The 16,897-nt window shown below is 37.9% G+C and overlaps 2 long non-coding RNA genes across 11 annotated transcripts in view; one reads left to right on the top strand and one right to left on the bottom strand.

Annotated features, from left to right (window-relative positions):
- Nucleotides 1-16,897, bottom strand: part of LOC147579786 (uncharacterized) — a 494,570-nt gene that overhangs the window by 274,165 nt on the left and 203,508 nt on the right. For 5 of the 10 annotated variants that reach the window (XR_015252119.1, XR_015252116.1, XR_015252114.1 and 2 more), the window contains one exon: nucleotides 10,843-10,918. The exons of 1 other annotated variant lie outside the window; for it this stretch is intronic. This is a non-coding gene — a long non-coding RNA (uncharacterized LOC147579786). Of the gene's footprint in view, nucleotides 1-10,842; nucleotides 10,919-13,600; nucleotides 13,810-16,897 lie in introns of those variants that run through there. 4 more of the 10 variants (XR_015252113.1, XR_015252112.1, XR_015252111.1 and 1 more) reach the window with 1 other exon arrangement.
- Nucleotides 13,762-15,691, top strand: LOC147579789 (uncharacterized). The gene is made up of 2 exons (XR_015252121.1): nucleotides 13,762-13,886; nucleotides 15,552-15,691. It is a non-coding gene; the product is annotated as an uncharacterized LOC147579789 (long non-coding RNA).

Here is a 16,897-nt window from a genome sequence, read left to right on the forward strand (position 1 = left end):
CAGCATTCTTCTCAAAACTAGAACAAGCAATCCTAAAATTCATATGGAACCACAAAAGGCCCCGAATAGCCAAAGTAATTTTGAAGAAGAAGACCAAAGCAGGAGGCATCACAATCCCAGACTTTAGCCTCTACTACAAAGCTGTCATCATCAAGACAGCATGGTATTGGCACAAAAACAGACACATAGACCAATGGAATAGAATAGAAACCCCAGAACTAGACCCACAAACGTATGGCCAACTCATCTTTGACAAAGCAGGAAAGAACATCCAATGGAAAAAAGACAGTCTCTTTAACAAATGGTGCTGGGAGAACTGGACAGCAACATGCAGAAGGTTGAAACTAGACCACTTTCTCACACCATTCACAAAAATAAACTCAAAATGGATAAAGGACCTGAATGTGAGACAGGAAACCATCAAAACCTTAGAGGAGAAAGCAGGAAAAGACCTCTCTGACCTCAGCCGTAGCAATCTCTTACTCGACACATCCCCAAAGGCAAGGGAATTAAAAGCAAAAGTGAATTACTGGGACCTCATGAAGATAAAAAGCTTCTGCACAGCAAAGGAAACAACCAACAAAACTAAAAGGCAACCAATGGAATGGGAAAAGATATTTGCAAATGACATATCGGACAAAGGGCTAGTATCCAAAATCTATAAAGAGCTCACCAAACTCCACACCCGAAAAGCAAATAACCCAGTGAAGAAATGGGCAGAAAACATGAATAGACACTTCTCTAAAGAAGACATCCGGATGGCCAACAGGCACATGAAAAGATGTTCAGCATCGCTCCTTATCAGGGAAATACAAATCAAAACCACACTCAGGTATCACCTCACGCCAGTCAGAGTGGCCAAAATGAACAAATCAGGAGACTATAGATGCTGGAGAGGATGTGGAGAAACGGGAACCCTCTTGCACTGTTGGTGGGAATGCAAATTGGTGCAGCCGCTCTGGAAAGCAGTGTGGAGGTTCCTCAGAAAATTAAAAATAGACTTACCCTATGACCCAGCAATAGCACTGCTAGGAATTTATCCAAGGGACACAGGAGTACTGATGCATAGGGGCACTTGTACCCCAATGTTCATAGCAGCACTCTCAACAATAGCCAAATTATGGGAAGAGCCTAAATGTCCATCAACTGATGAATGGATAAAGAAATTGTGGTTTATATACACAATGGAGTACTACGTGGCAATGAGAAAAAATGAAATATGGCCTTTTGTAGCAACGTGGATGGAACTGGAGAGTGTGATGCTAAGTGAAATAAGCCATACAGAGAAAGACAGATACCATATGGTTTCACTCTTATGTGGATCCTGAGAAACTTAACAGGAACCATGGGGGAGGGGAAGGAAAAAAAAAAAAAAAGAGGTTAGAGTGGGAGAGAGCCAAAGCATAAGAGACTGTTGAGAACTGAGAACAAACTAAGGGTTGATGGGGGGTGGGAGGGAGGAGAGGGTGGGTGATGGGTACTGAGGAGGGCACCTTTTGGGATGAGCACTGGGTGTTGTATAGAAACCAATTTGACAATAAATTTCATATATAAATAAAAAAAATAATAAATAAATAAACAAAAAATAAAAAAATAAAAAAAAATAAAATACAAAAAAAAAGTAAACAAACAAAAATGGTAAGAGATAAAAGTTTTAAAAATATAGATAAATTCTCTCTGAGATAGAGGAGAGATTACTTTTAGGTTCAGAGAACTGAACATAGTACTTCCTAGGGGAGGGAGGAGTTTTCTAGGCCTCAGAAGACAGTGATGAAGGTGGGTAAGGATGTTGCAGAAAAGAATGATAAAGAGAGCAAGCAGGAGATAATCTCTGAAAAGATTGTTAATTTCCCCTTTTTAGATTCTTTATGAGGCCATGACAGTATCTATAAGAGTTCTATAGGAAGACTGCAGATTTTAAAATAAGACCCCTTAGAGTATTCCAAATTTGATGTAAAAATAAATAAAGCCATATATATATATATATATATATATATATATATATATATATATATATATTTAGGATTCTAGACTAATGGAATGAAAATATAAGGAAAGAAAAAATGAAAGAAGGAAGGAAGGGAGGAAGGAAGGGGAGACAGAGAGAGGGAGGAGGAGAAAAACACATGGCGCCCCTTCCTATTACCAGCAGATGCAATTACATCTGAACTTCTTGGAAAAACAGGCAGAGATTCTGTGCTTATCTTTCCACTAACATTCTAGAGTTAAACCTGTGTCTGTGATACTTTCTTCAGAATAGATAAAGGACAAGTCAAGAACCAAGAGAAAGCTGAACTAAGCCTTTATGTTTTATTTTATTATATTCCATTTCAATTTATTCCAACTTATTTATTATTTTTATCTTTATTTGGATGTAGAAGAAAAACTATTCGTAATTTTTATTATCTCTCTGCATGTTGGAAATGTTGCAGAGACTTGGCCTAGGTTACATCTTAACAATTAGCTGTAACTGTTTTTCCTCCTATATAGACAGACTTTTGTCTGTCAAATATCCTGTACTTTTATCATTATTTATTTACTTTTATCAGCAAAGAATGCTACACAACCAGTAATTCAATTATTTTATATTTTTAGGTTTTGAAAACAATTTAGTACTCATTTTATCCTGGTGGGGTTTCACATCTCAGATCAGAAAGACTATACCTCCCAGAAAATGGCAGGGCCAACTTTGTTCAAGACTTTGCAAAACTTCCATTAATTCTATGGACTCTAATTTTAGGTAGAGGATTTCAAACATGCTGTTTGTTAATAAACTGAATAGCTAGATCTAAAGGCATTATGTATAAAAAGTATCTAAGAAAACACCTTTCAAGTTGCTTTTTTTCTGAATGTATGTATACTAAATTAGTGAATTAATTATTAATTAATTAGATCAAAATTCTTATAGCATTAGACAATTTCTTAAAAAAGAATTAATGTTTATTTTTATTTTTGAGAGAGAGAGAGAGTGAGCATAAGTGGGGGAGGGGAAGAGGGAGAGGGAGACACAATCTGAAGCAGGCTCCAAGCTGTTAGCACAGAGCCCGGTATGAGGCTCGAATCCATGGGCCGTGGGATCATGACCTGAGCCAAAGTCAGACGCTCAACCAACTGGGCCACCCAGGCACCCGAGCAGTAGGCAAGTTTTAATGGTCTATTCTATACAGTAAAATGGTAAATGCTAATTGATCACATGGGAGGAAAACATTCTGATAAACTTCAATATTTAACTACATTGCTGTCGGTTTGTAAATTGGCTCCATACGCCGAGCAAGGAGGCATCGAAGAAAGAGGCTACTACGGATAGGTAGCACATTTAATAAGGAAGGGGATTTATGCATGAAACATGTCTTGGGGGAGGGATGTTTGTCTACTTGTAAGATGAGTAAATTTCTGCACCTGCCCTGGTGGGTTTATAAATCTTAAAAGCTTATACAGAGGCCTTATATGGGTTCAGTCATATATACTGTTCTGATGATCTCAACATAACATTGCTCTCTCAAGGCAATGTTTTTAAAAATAGTTCACACTGTGTGAACAATGGGCAGAGCGTACATTCTAATGAAGTGGGAAGGGGGTGATGAGCTTCTGACTGCCCAGGTCCAGCTCGCGGTCAACTGGTAGTCATATCCCCTCAATGACCTCCTTCAGGTTATCACAGTGAATTATCCGTCACTTTTAGTCACAACCCCTGGGAACCTATTCCCTCACCACCACCCACACGAACATAGATATGGTTAAAACACATACACTCCACACATACTAACACGTGTCACTGAAAGCACTGACATCTGTACTAATGAAAAATGCTAACAAATTTACAGTTAAGTAATAGTTGTGTACACAAGAAACAGGGCTCTCAGCATTTCTCAGCTAATATCTAAACTAAAACATAATGATCACTTTAATAAAAGAAATCTTAGGGGTGCCTGGGTGGCTCAGTAGGTTAAGCAGCCAACTTCAGCTCAGGTCATGATCTCATGGTTCGTAAGTTCGAGCCCCGTGTCGGGCTCTGTACTGACAGCTCAGAGCCTGGAACCTGCTTCGGATTCTGCACCTCCCTCTCTCTCCACCCCTACTCTGCTCACACTCTGTCTCTGTCTCTCAAAAATAAATAAATATTTTAAAAATTAAAAAAAAATAAATTTAATAACAGAAACCTTAGAGTTTTCTACTTTATTAAAAATAAGTATGGAAAGATGAAATGATGTCAGGAGACAAAAATGTCTGTGAAATGTTATCTCCAGCCAAATATGTGTCACTGGGGGAAATTGAAACAAGACAAAGCTTTACATTCTCATTGTTCTTATAGCTTCTTTATTCTGAGATCAGACTAAACGCTATGGAGACATTAGAAGTCATAATCACTGGTATTTTTTCTCTTACAAGCATGGAAAAATAAACATTTTATAGCAGTTCTAGCTTGGCATGGGCTCCTTTTGATGGGGTCTTGTATAAGATCCAGCATGAATACAGACAATGTCTTCTAGACACTGTGTCAAACCCAACCTCAACATCTTGTGAATACAGTCTTCATATTTAGAAAGGAGATTCAAACAGTCAGAGTCAACAGAGGAAAAACCCATTTACTTCCTCCTCTATTCTAGTATAAAGAGACAAATAGCTACCTTTATCTAAGGTTCCTATCACAGAGCACCTACATGCTCTGAGAGATTCTTTTTTTGTTGTTGTTGTTTACTTATTTTGAGAGAGAGAGAAGGAGGAAGTGAGCACACAAATGGGGGAGGGGCAGGGAGAGAGGGAAAGAGACAGAATCCCAAGCAGGCTCCATGCTGTGAGAGTAGAGTCAACCCAGGACTGGATCTTATGGACCGTAACATCATGACCTAAGCTGAAATCAAGAGTCAGACACTCAACCTACTGAGCTACCCAGGCACACCCCACCTCTACTTTTTAAGTTTATTTATTTTGAGAGAGAGAGTGAGAGAGAGAGAGGAGAGAGGGGCAGAGAGAGAGGGATATATAGAGAGAATCCCAAGCAGGCACTACGCTGTCAGTGTGGTGCCTAATGGGGATGTCGATCTCAGGAACCTGAGAAGAAACCAAGAATCTGACGCTTAACTGACTGAGCCACCCAGGCGCTCCTCTGACAGATTCTTTAAGTGAAAGACTGCACCCCGCTCCATTCAAAGCCTTATGTTTGACCATTAGCAAAACACAGAAATTATAACTCAAACTAGAAAAGAACTGCTTGGGATTCTTAGAATTGTTAGAATTCTCCATTTCAATTTTACTTTCAATAATAGACTGTCTCTTCAAACCCACATCATGTAGCCAGGACGTGTAACTGTTCAACTGGTCTACATAATTTGCAGTATATGTCACTCCTGAATCATAAAAACTATTACACAATCAAGATTCAGTCAATTAGAGATGGTTACTATTTACTCAAGACTAAAGTAGGTGAGGACGACTTATTTTATGGATGCACTACAGATGCTTTTTTGGCTAATATTTCCATGAGAACAAGTGAACTTATGATTTTCAATAAATTTCCAAATAATTCAAATTATAAGACATTTCATTTAAATATGCTGTTGTGACTGGGTCGTACAAATATTCCAAAAATGAATTTCTTGTTTGTAGTTATATCATAAACCAAATCAGAGGAAATTAATTTATCTGTAGCATCTTCTCCCCACCCCTTCCTCTCCCTTCTTCCCTCCCTCCCTTCTTTCCTTCTCTTTCCTTCCTTCACTCTACACGTGTTCAGTGTAACTTAAGGTCTAGAATGTTAAATACACACAAATCTAGTGAATTGAACTTGAAAAGCTTTGGTCATAGCTTTTACTATTTTGTGTGTGTGTCTTTTTAAGTAAAAGTAAGTAAAACATGCTTATTGTAAAATGTCCGAACAATACAGAAGTAACATTCTTCTTTTAATGCCCTTTTAACTTTGCATGTATGTCTTTTCTGGTATTATAAAATGATCTTATCAAATCAAACAGTATTTATTAAACATCTGGATTAAACTCATAATGGTCACTTGACCATGATACATACAAGAAAAAAAAAAAAGAAAAGAATTAGTTTGTTTCTGTCCTCAGAGAGGCAACCATGTAGCACAGGGAAATATATTTGTACTAATAATTAGTCTCTTACCTAAGAAAATATATTGGAGAGTGGTCAATTAAATGGGTTTACATGTCAGAAACATTTGGTACAAAAACAATAGCATGAATTCTAAAAAAAATCAGGGACTTGACCTTTTCTCTGCAGCCCCCATTCCTAATTCCTCTCCAACCATTGGTTCTCTGTCCTGCCACGTAGATGCTGGAAAGGGTGGGCAGACAAGGCTGGGAGACTTTGAATAGAACATGGCACTGGCTAGTGTTCAGACCACAGAGTTAATGTAAGACTTTCCTCCACTGCACAGGAAGAGAGTTTGAGGACTTTTGCCAGAAAACGTTGATGCAAATATAAGAGGGTGGATCCCAGAAAGAGCTTGGCTTCTTGGGATTTGTAAACTCCTGTAGGAAAGGAATGACCACCCCATGGTGGAGAAGCCACTGACATCCCTGCCTTTAGAAGTTGTAGGGAAACATGTCAGGTAGACCGATGTTGATAGCACTATTGCTTGGAACTGAGACACAGACAAGCCCTTCCTGGTGCCTCAAGTCAAGAGACCTGGGAACTCAAGTCGAGGTTGTCCAACGTTGGCCCAGGGTCACCTTCCTTCCCCCGAAAGGTAGCAAGCATGGCTGATCCTCAAGGAGGCAGTGAAAGAGCATTTAAATGTTGCTATGGGGATCCAGCAGCAGGAGAGATGACAATTTAGCAAGAGTTAAAAAGAATCTGTTCTCTGTGGCAAAAATAAACTATTTAAGGTACACACGACAAAACAACAATAGAAACAAAAAAGAACATTACAAAATGAAAATAAAGTGGTTCCATTATAACTCCAAAAAGTCTTTCTGAAGCTAAATGCACAGTATTTTTAAAATATAGAATTAAGTACATAAACAGAATGGAAAGTGCTCAGTTTAAGATCTACTAGTGGCTTGGAATATCAAATTATATATATGTAATATATAATATCAAATATTATATATATAATATCAAATAATATAAAATATCAAATTATGTACATATATGTGTATGTGTGTGTATATATGTGTGGATATATACAACTTGTAACAAATCCAAAATTTAAAACAAGATAGAAATCATGGAGTAAAAAGCAAAAGACTAAGAAGACAGACATAGGGGACCTCCAATGAATTGGAACTGAACCAGAAATAGAAGGCGGAAAAAACAGGATAAACTGAAGACAGGTTATTCCCAAACAAATGTGGGGGAAAATAGCTAAACTGGAAATGGAACACATTGATTAGAAGGTCTTTTTCATTTCAAAAATGCAAAAACAAACAAAGCTCTATGTAGATCCCTATACATTTTCTAAATTTCAATAATTAAAAACAAAACAAAATAAAATAATTTAAAAATCTTCTAGAGAAAGTCTGAAGGAAAACAAAACAAACAAACAAACAACAACAAAAACCCAAGAACTATCACCCAGACATCAAACCAAGGTATCATTTACCTGCCAGGGTGGAAGAAAATACAGTACTTATCAAGATTCATGCAATGTATGACCCATACATCCGATGTGAAGAAAATATTTAAGAACGAACTCTAATTATCCAAAATATCATTAGGGACAAAGAGCTCAATAAAGGGCAGGATGGAGAATAAATGAGCTATGAAGGAATACTTACTATGGGACCAGAACATAAATACATGTTAATCCATACACAATTTCCAGTTTTTAAAAAGCCCAGATATTGGTAATTTCATATGGTTTAGATCATTTCAACACATAGGGGATGAGGAGTGGGAAGGGAAGATGGGGCAAGTAAAAATATCTTAAAGTTTTATGTTAATGAGGAGGGAGAGACCAGTAGGAGGAACAATACAACATTTTTACTAAAAGGGATAGAAGGCATCTGTTTTCATATAACAGTAAAGGAATGTGTGCTTGCTTTGAATTATCAGAAAAGGAAGTTAGTAAATAAAAGAACAAAGAATAAATAGTAACTTGAAAACACAGGCCAAATAAATAGAAAGGAAAACAAACAAACAAACAAAAACTTCAATAGTATACATCAAGTAAGATGGGAAGAATAAGGCTTTTTTTTTTTTTTTTTTTTTTACATCAGATGAAAACCTTCTTTTTTTCTTCCCCATTAAAGAACAGTGCGGTTGTGTTAACAAGGAGAATATAATCTGTGTGCTTGATGAGAATACTTCAAAGTATGCAAAGCCGAAACACAGGGCCGATGTTCTTTCACCTCATCTCATCTCTGATGCCTTATCTGATCTCGGAATCTGTCTGACTGTATCCCTGACAGACACCCAACAGGAGCATCATCCCTAACATCCTGAGTCCAATCCCATTTTACTGTCTGGCTGAGGATCACCTCTGGTTAAGGGAAATCAGGATGCGGAGAAGATTCAGGATAGAGACGAGCTTACATGCTGTGCAAATTGAGATATCTTAAAGACCAATTAAGCAAAGCTTTAATTTTTAGGTTTCTAAAATTGTCTACATCAAAAGGGCCACTAACAATGGTTTCTTCATAATGTCACATGTATGGTAACTTCAGCTGTCCTTTTATAGCCAATGACTGAAGAAAGGCAATTTATGAAGAGAGGTATTATTTTGTTTTGCAGCATTTCGCTGATCAATGAGACCATAGGAAAAATTATTTTTGATAGCTCAAAGAACTACAGAGACAGAAATTAAGTAGTTTCAAAAACATGGCATATAAGGACCTTAACAGTGTATGGATGAAGATTATGGAGTCCACACGAAAAGGGGGAAGAAGCAGAGATGATAGAAAGGTAAGGAAGGGGAAAGCCTGGATCTCATTCTTAGAATTTGCATGGACAATGTCTCCAGTTCTAAAAGGTTTTGGTAAGCTACGACGTAATGGGATAAAGGGCTACTTTTGACTATGTTCATCTATTTTCCTATGCTCCTTCACCTTAGGGTTCAGGGTACTTATGTTACTCCTTCCAATACATAAAATACTGCATTAGCATATTAGGGCTACCGTAAGAAATCACCACGAGGTGAATTTAAAACAACAGAAGTGTACTGTCTCACAGTTCTGGGGGCCAGAAGTCCTAAATCAAGGTGTCACTACGGCCCCGCCCTGACTGAAGCCTTCAGGGGAGACTCTTTTCCATGTCTTTCTCTTAGCTTCAATTGTTGCCCATAATGCTATCTCTGTTGTCACATGGCATTTTCCCTATATGCTTCTGTATCTCTTCTTAAAAGGACACCAGTCATACTGGATTAAGGGTCCACTTTATCTCAGTATGATCTCATCTTACTTAATTACAACTTCAATTAACCTATTTCCAAATAAGTGATGTTCTGAGGTTCCAGAAGTGATATGATTTAGCTGTGTGTGTGTGTGTGTGTGTGTGTGTGTGTGAGAGAGAGAGAGAGAGAGAGAGAGAGAGAGAGAGAGAGAGAGAGAATATCCAACCCCGCACAAGAAATAACAGCTAAATGGTACCAGTTAACCCCAGGCATTTGCTTTCAAATACTAACCTCTAACCATGGAATTAAATACTTTTTTCTACCTGTTAACCTGATTTGGAGTATCAACATTTAGAGAGGTAGAAAGACAAGGGCAGAAAGACTGTCCCAGGTCCTTAAAATCACAGCATTTATGCTCAAACCTTCTCTACCTAATTGTTCATTGCTAAGAAGTGTATGTATATGGCCTCAGGCCACCCTCTTAATCAAATCACATAGAGAGCAACCACATCAGAGAATTCACAATGGCCCATAGAATAATTGCTTGACCCCACGGTTGGACAGTCTGTAAGCCGACTTGCAAATTGGCAAGCAGAGCTTAAGTGTCAAAAATGGATAGCGGTTTCATGGTGAATTACATCAGATCACAGAATGTTGTGCCTTCATCAACTGTGACTTACAAAGCTGCAAGGGCAGGGAGAAATGGATATGAATATGACCCCTATATTTTGCACAAAAGTGTCAGTTCAGAAACAAAGACTCTTTTTTCAGGGCATGATCACAATGGACCTGCTGTTCAAAGATGGGTATAGAGATCTTTAAACCCACATAGGATGAGTGATAGACTAAGGTCTACTTAGCTACTTAATAACAGAATCCAAAATATAACAAAAAAGTTTTGGCTTCCACCACCTAGCTGTCAGTCTCCAGTCAGCACTCCACCAACACCAGGAGAGGGGGTGGGGGGGGAGGGAAAAATAAAAAAACTACATAAAGCTCACCATTGATAAAACGGTTCTTGCATTTTAAAGCTAAATTAAGAAAAATGTTAAAGAAAAAAAAAATAAGGGCAAAGGAAGCGTGGGAGGATTGAGCAGGAGTTTGGGACAGACTGAGTTAGTTTTGGCAGAAAGACTGTTCCAGGACTCCGGTGACAGTAACTACTAACAAATGCTTTGAGTTCCTTGTTAAACAAATGCTTATTTGGTTGGTACATTTGCAGTTGGACTAAAAAAAAAAAAAAAGTGCTCTCCAGTCGGCTGGATGTTTAACAAGCTTCTCTTTGGGAGTTCAGCATCTGTCAGGTGAATCAGAACAAGGGTTCCACTTATATGGAGCAGGAGAAAAATTATGTCTAATGAACTGCTAATACCAAGTACTTAGCGAGTATCTCCAAGGCGTGTTCAAATCAGGCCTAAGTTAAAAGGCTAATATGAGTGTTTGATGATCTGGGAAAACTATTCACAAAGAAAAACCAGATTTAAATTTTTATCAGCAGAAGCAACTGTTGACAATGTATTATATAAGGAATCTAATGCCACGTGCCTTACCTGTTCTGTTATTTTATCCTCACGTTGATTCTGGCCTGACTGATTTCTTTCCATTTTACAGATGAGGAAACACGCTCTGTGAAATCAAGAAACGTGCCCATGGTTATATCACCAGCGTGTTGCAGAATTGGAATTAGAAACCACCTGACTTCAGAGCTTTGGTGCCTACTCCATTCTAACATCTCCCCAGAAAATGATGCAGCTAGAAAAAAGATTTTGAGAAAGTATTCAGTCCTATCGACACACGAGGCCATTTCAGAACCAGGTGTTAAAGTCATCGTACAAAAGTCACACAACAATGTCAGGATTAAATACTGGTATTCTGGCTTCCTCAGAGGAGCCACATGTCATTTTGTAATACTATTTAATATGGAACATACAAAGAGATTTCAATATTTTCATGTAGACCCAGAAGTGAATCATTATGGAGACGGCTGGTTCCTGGAATATAAGAGTTGATAACAAAATGCAGACAGTCACTTTACGTCCAACTAGTGTGGATCAACCACCCTTTCTCACATGTGACTTGGTTACATAATATGCAAGGGAGCATGTGATGTCTGCTTTACACATCATTCTCTCTCACTGGCTTTCAAAACAATATTTGTTATTTGGGACCTCAGCACAGAGAGCTGACCCTATTACACTCCTCGGTTCTTTGGCCTTCGTCACCTACAATCTTTATAAACAAATCCATGTTTTTTTCACATATCATCTCCACTCACCTCTGTTGTTTCACATAAGTTCTTTCATATTGCAGCATAATAGGACATGTTTTTTTGTGTGTGTATGTTTTTTTTTTTATTTTAAAAAAATTTTTTTTTCAACGTTTATTTATTTTTTTGGGGACAGAGAGAGACAGAGCATGAATGGGGGAGGGGCAGAGAGAGAGGGAGACACAGAATCGGAAACAGGCTCCAGGCTCTGAGCCATCAAGCCCAGAGCCTGATGCGGGGCTCGAATTCACGGACCGTGAGATCGTGACCTGGCTGAAGTCGGACGCTTAACCGACTGCGCCACCCAGGCGCCCCTGTGTGTGTATGTTTTTAATACAGCTGATCCTTGAACAACAGCAGTTTGAACCACACATGTCCACTTATACACAGATTATTTTTTTGACAAATACTGTAAATATATTTTCTCTTCTTTAAGATTTTCCTAATGACATTTCTTTTGTCTAGTTTACCTTATTCTCATAATACACATAACATACCAAGTATGTGTTAATCAACCATTTATGTTGTCAGTAAAGCTTCCAGTCACCAATAGGCTATTAGTAGTTAACTAATCGGGGAGTCAAAAGTCATATGTGAATTTTCAACGAACCCCTCCCTCTACCTTGTTCAAGGGTCAACTGTATACATAAATAAAACTGCGGCTCAAAATGTATTCTCTTTCCTACTTTTCTCACTCAACATTTAATTGTAAAGGATTTCAAACGATACGTAGAGCAAAGTTTTTAAGAGTTTTACACTGAGCATCCTTACACCTGTTATTTAGACTCAGCCATTAGTACTTTCTGTCCATCTATTCATTCTTCTATCCATCCATTAAACTATCATATGTTGAGATCATTTCAAAGGCCATTGCGGATATCAAAACATTTCTGTCTAAATGTATCAATATGCATGGTTATTAGCTACAGGGCTGAGAAGAATAGAGGAGACCATTTCCTTACAGGGAAATAGGGAGCCCTCATCCCCCGTGCTGTGCATGTGACCTTGTTTGGAAATACCTTCTTCTGTTCTGGGCTCGCCTTTCTTTGTTCTGCTTAGGTGTGTGCATCATATGACACCTCGCTGTCCAACTCGCTGCTTTATCTGCTCCTGGCAGGGCGGGAACATGATCCTTCACATGCAGTAGAAGAGTATGTGAAGACCATCTCCCTGCTGTGGCTGTGGGATGAGACCCACTGGCCATCAGTGACCTCTGCTCACCCCTGACACTGATCGTACTCTATCTTGCTCTACGTGAGTAAAGCATTGTTCCATCCAGTGCCCTGCGTGAGTCATACCTTTCCTGACATCCCTGACACCTGTGAACCATGCATGCAGTGGGTTGCCATCCTGGAACTGCTGCTCCTGGCGGTAGGCGACAAGTGTCACTTACTTGACATTTCCCTTACCCCGTGCTTTTCTCAACGATTTGCAGACTCGTGCACTTTCCTTTAATTTCTGCGGTATCCCCAGGATTAAGTCAGAGGGGGTCATACTAGCCCGTGGTTAATTTCCACCTTGTTAAGAGCTCAATCAATCAAAAATAAAAGGTGTTTTATTTGTTTTTTAGACATGATAACGATTACATAACTTTTTGCCCATTTTATGACTAATTTTAGAAACTCGTTGACATTTTATCTAAAATTACATATATTTCTCTTAAAAGTAGAACAATATCCCAGGAGCGCCTGGTTGGCTCAGTTGGTTAAGCGCCCGGCTTTGGATTTGAGCTCAGGTCATGATCTCATGGTAAGTTCAAACCCTGCTTAGGATTCTCCCCTCCGTCCTCTTTCGCCCCTCTTTCTTACTTTTATAAATGACACTGCAACAAAGTTTTTTGTTTGTTTGTTTGTTTGTTTGTTTTATCCGCATGTACTAGCTTTCTGTGTAACAAAGTACCACAACCTTGTTGGCTGAAAACGATAGACATTTATCCTCTCACTGTTCTGGGGGTCAGGGATCCGAAAGCAGTATCACTGGGCCAGAACGGAGGTGCTGGCAGAGAAGAGCTCCATCTGAAGGTTCCGAGAGAGGATCCCTACCTTCCCTCTCCCAGCTTGTGCTGTCTGCCAGCCAGCATTCCCGGGGAATTGTCGCATCACTGGTTTTCACGGCGAACACCTTTGAATCTCTCCCTGCCCTGACGCCGCATCACTTCCGGGTGTGCGTGCGTGTGCATGCACTGACGTACGTACCTGCGTGCGTGCGTGTCTCCCTCTGCCGCCCTCTCAGGAAGACGCTCACGAGCAGGCTTGGGACCTGCTGGACTCTCCCAGATGATCCCCCGATCTCATGATCCCTTGCTCACAGCTGCAAAATCTTTACCACGTAAGGCAATGATTACGAGTTCCTGCCATTGGGACGTGATATCTTTGGGGGGGTCACGATTCAGGCTTTGACACAGTATTTATAGTTTTACTTCTAATTTCTTCTCAGAATTAGCACAACCTGATCGATGGGGGTGAAACTTTAAAGCCCTGATATATTTTCTCATCGTATTTTCCAAAGTCAGAGCTCTGAGTTGCAGCCACTGTGACAATATAGGAGAGTATTGCTTTCACTGACGAGCTGCTTGCATTTTGAATTCGTATTTCAAGCGAGAAATAGGATATAAACTGTGTCTTCTTGACTATTACGAAGGAGAAATATTTTTCTGTTTCCTCCCTGGTTAATTTTCTGCATTTTCAGTCTTTCAAGTGTGGTCAGCTCTTTTTCCTCAGTATGTGGTGCCGTTTTTAAAATTGATTATTATTGACAGAACATTTTAATTTCACATAGACTGAGCCAGGCTTTTATCCTTTCTTGGGGCCTCTCACTTCTAAACTTAGAAGTGCCTCTTTTCTCCAGAGGAGGGGCCTTGAATGTCAATGCTATTGCCTTTTAAAAAATACATTATATTTAAAGTGAACAATGAGAATGGACCTAACAGAAGATGAAAATCACATACTAGCCTCATTCACAAATTCTGTGAATAAAACTATAAGGAAAAATATTGACCAAGTTTGTTAAAGTATAAAGATAGCATCGCTTCTCTGAGCCCTTGACTTTGTAACTGAAGTCTGTATTTTATGGAAATATTTTTTAATGGAGATTGGAAATTTTTCCATTGGAAATTGACATGATGATATAAATCATAATTGCCATCTATAATGTATTAGTCCCAAATTAATTTCTATACACATTTGCTGAATCCTTGTTATATATATATATATATATGTATATGTATATATAATATATATGTATATGTATGCATACATATACATATATGTATGTATACATATACATTATATACATGTATGTATGTAATATATATGTATATGTATGTATATGTAATATATAATATGTAATATATGTATATGTATATGTATTACATATATAATATGTATTTATATATTATATATACATATATACATGTACATATACATATATATTATATATACATATATAATATGTATATATATGTATTACATATATAATATGTAATATATACAATATGTATATATCACATATATAATATGTAATATATATTATTATATATATAATATATATAATACATATATATTATATATGTATATATATATGTATACATACATATACATATATGTAATGTGTATATATACATACATATATAAAACAAGGATTCAGCAAATCCTTGTTACATATCCAGCAAATATTCAGCAAATATATATATACATATATATACATATACATATATATACATACATATATATACACTTATATATACATAACAAGGATTCCACAAATGTGTATAGAAATTAATATGTGTATATATATGCATGCTTTGGACTGAATTACATCCCCCCCCCAAATTCACATGTTGGAACCCTAACCCCCAACATGTCCATATTTGGAAAAAGAGCCTTTAAGGAGTCAGTGAAGGTTACATGCAGTCATAAAGTCGGGGCTCTGATTCAATAGGACTCATAAGAAAAGGCAGAAACATCAAAGATGTCTTCGTCTCTGCATGCACAGAGGGAATACCATGCAGGACACGGTGGAAAGGTGACCATCTCAAGCCAGGAAGAGAAGCCTCACTGCCACCGACGCTGCTGGCACCTTGACCTTGGACTTCCAGCTTCCAGAACTGGAGAAATAAATTGTCGTGTAAGCCACTCAGTCTGCAGTATTTTGTTCTAGTAGCCCGAGCAGATTAATATGCTGTATATAGTATAAATAATAGGACTATAGTTAAATAATCTCACCTGATTTTTAGGACCTTTCAGTTCTTCTGGGGCTGCCACTAAGCAAAACCTAAAACATGGTTTATTTCCCTCTGTATGTGTACTTAACGTGTTCTGAGTGCATGTGTGTCTGCTTCTCTCCACCTTTCTTAATCAACTCTCTAACCAAGTGCTTGCCCATTTTATTTATATCTAAAGCTTGTGTTAAATGAAAAGGACACTCCTGGCTCTGAAGAAGAAAGAGTAAAGTTGGTTTATTTTGATAAGTTAAAAAAGAAATATGTTCCCAAGATATTTGAGAAAAATATTTTTGCGGGGGGGGGGGGAACCCCAACGAACTACAGCTTTAACATTCTGCTTACTTTAGGCATTTCCTTAATGTCCCCCTGTCTGCGATGAAAGGCGTTTGACTCAAAAATCGGTTCTTTAAAATCTTTTCCCTCACTTCTTCAATAATGTCTATTTTCTCATTTTCCACTGTGGTGTTATTGGATTTGTAACAGCAGTTCTGCATAGTATCATTTACCTGTAAGCTAAACCAGCAAATTCAAAGAGTTTCAAATTATGAAATCTGATTTAGTAGCTTTATGCTAAAATGAGAATCAGATGGAAAATAAAAATGTGCCGAGATGCACCAGTAGGTATCATTTCCTTATAAGCAGAAATTTCATTGCTGAAGTAAGAATGCCTAAATTGTGATAATGTCAATCATAGGCTCTAAGATTACAAGGGAATTGTTTAAAATTCCATTTTATAGAGAAGAATATTAAGATTTAGAGAGACATGCCATAATAGAAAGAGCACAAGTAATGAATCACAAGTTATGAACTGGCTTTATGGGCCAGTTACACCAATTATAATGAAAGGATCTTAGACAATTCCCTTAACTTTCTGAGCCTTCGTTTCCTCTGATTATGAAGGTGATTTGTTAGAAAATATATATGCTGTATTATACTGGGTAATGAATAGCTTGTGTGGAAAACAGAAACAACTCTAGGTATTTCCATTAAGCAGAGATTATAGTACAAAGAATTAGAGGGTTATAAAACTGTTGGGTGAGTGGAGACAGTAAAGATCTGGGAAATTGTTGCTGCTGCCTTTCCAGAAATCACTGCCAACCCCAAACAAGGCTCTCGG

Source organism: Puma concolor, chromosome B3 (assembly GCF_028749965.1).
Source record: "Puma concolor isolate L17-30 chromosome B3, mPumCon1.1.hap2, whole genome shotgun sequence".
NCBI lineage: Eukaryota > Metazoa > Chordata > Mammalia > Carnivora > Felidae > Puma > Puma concolor.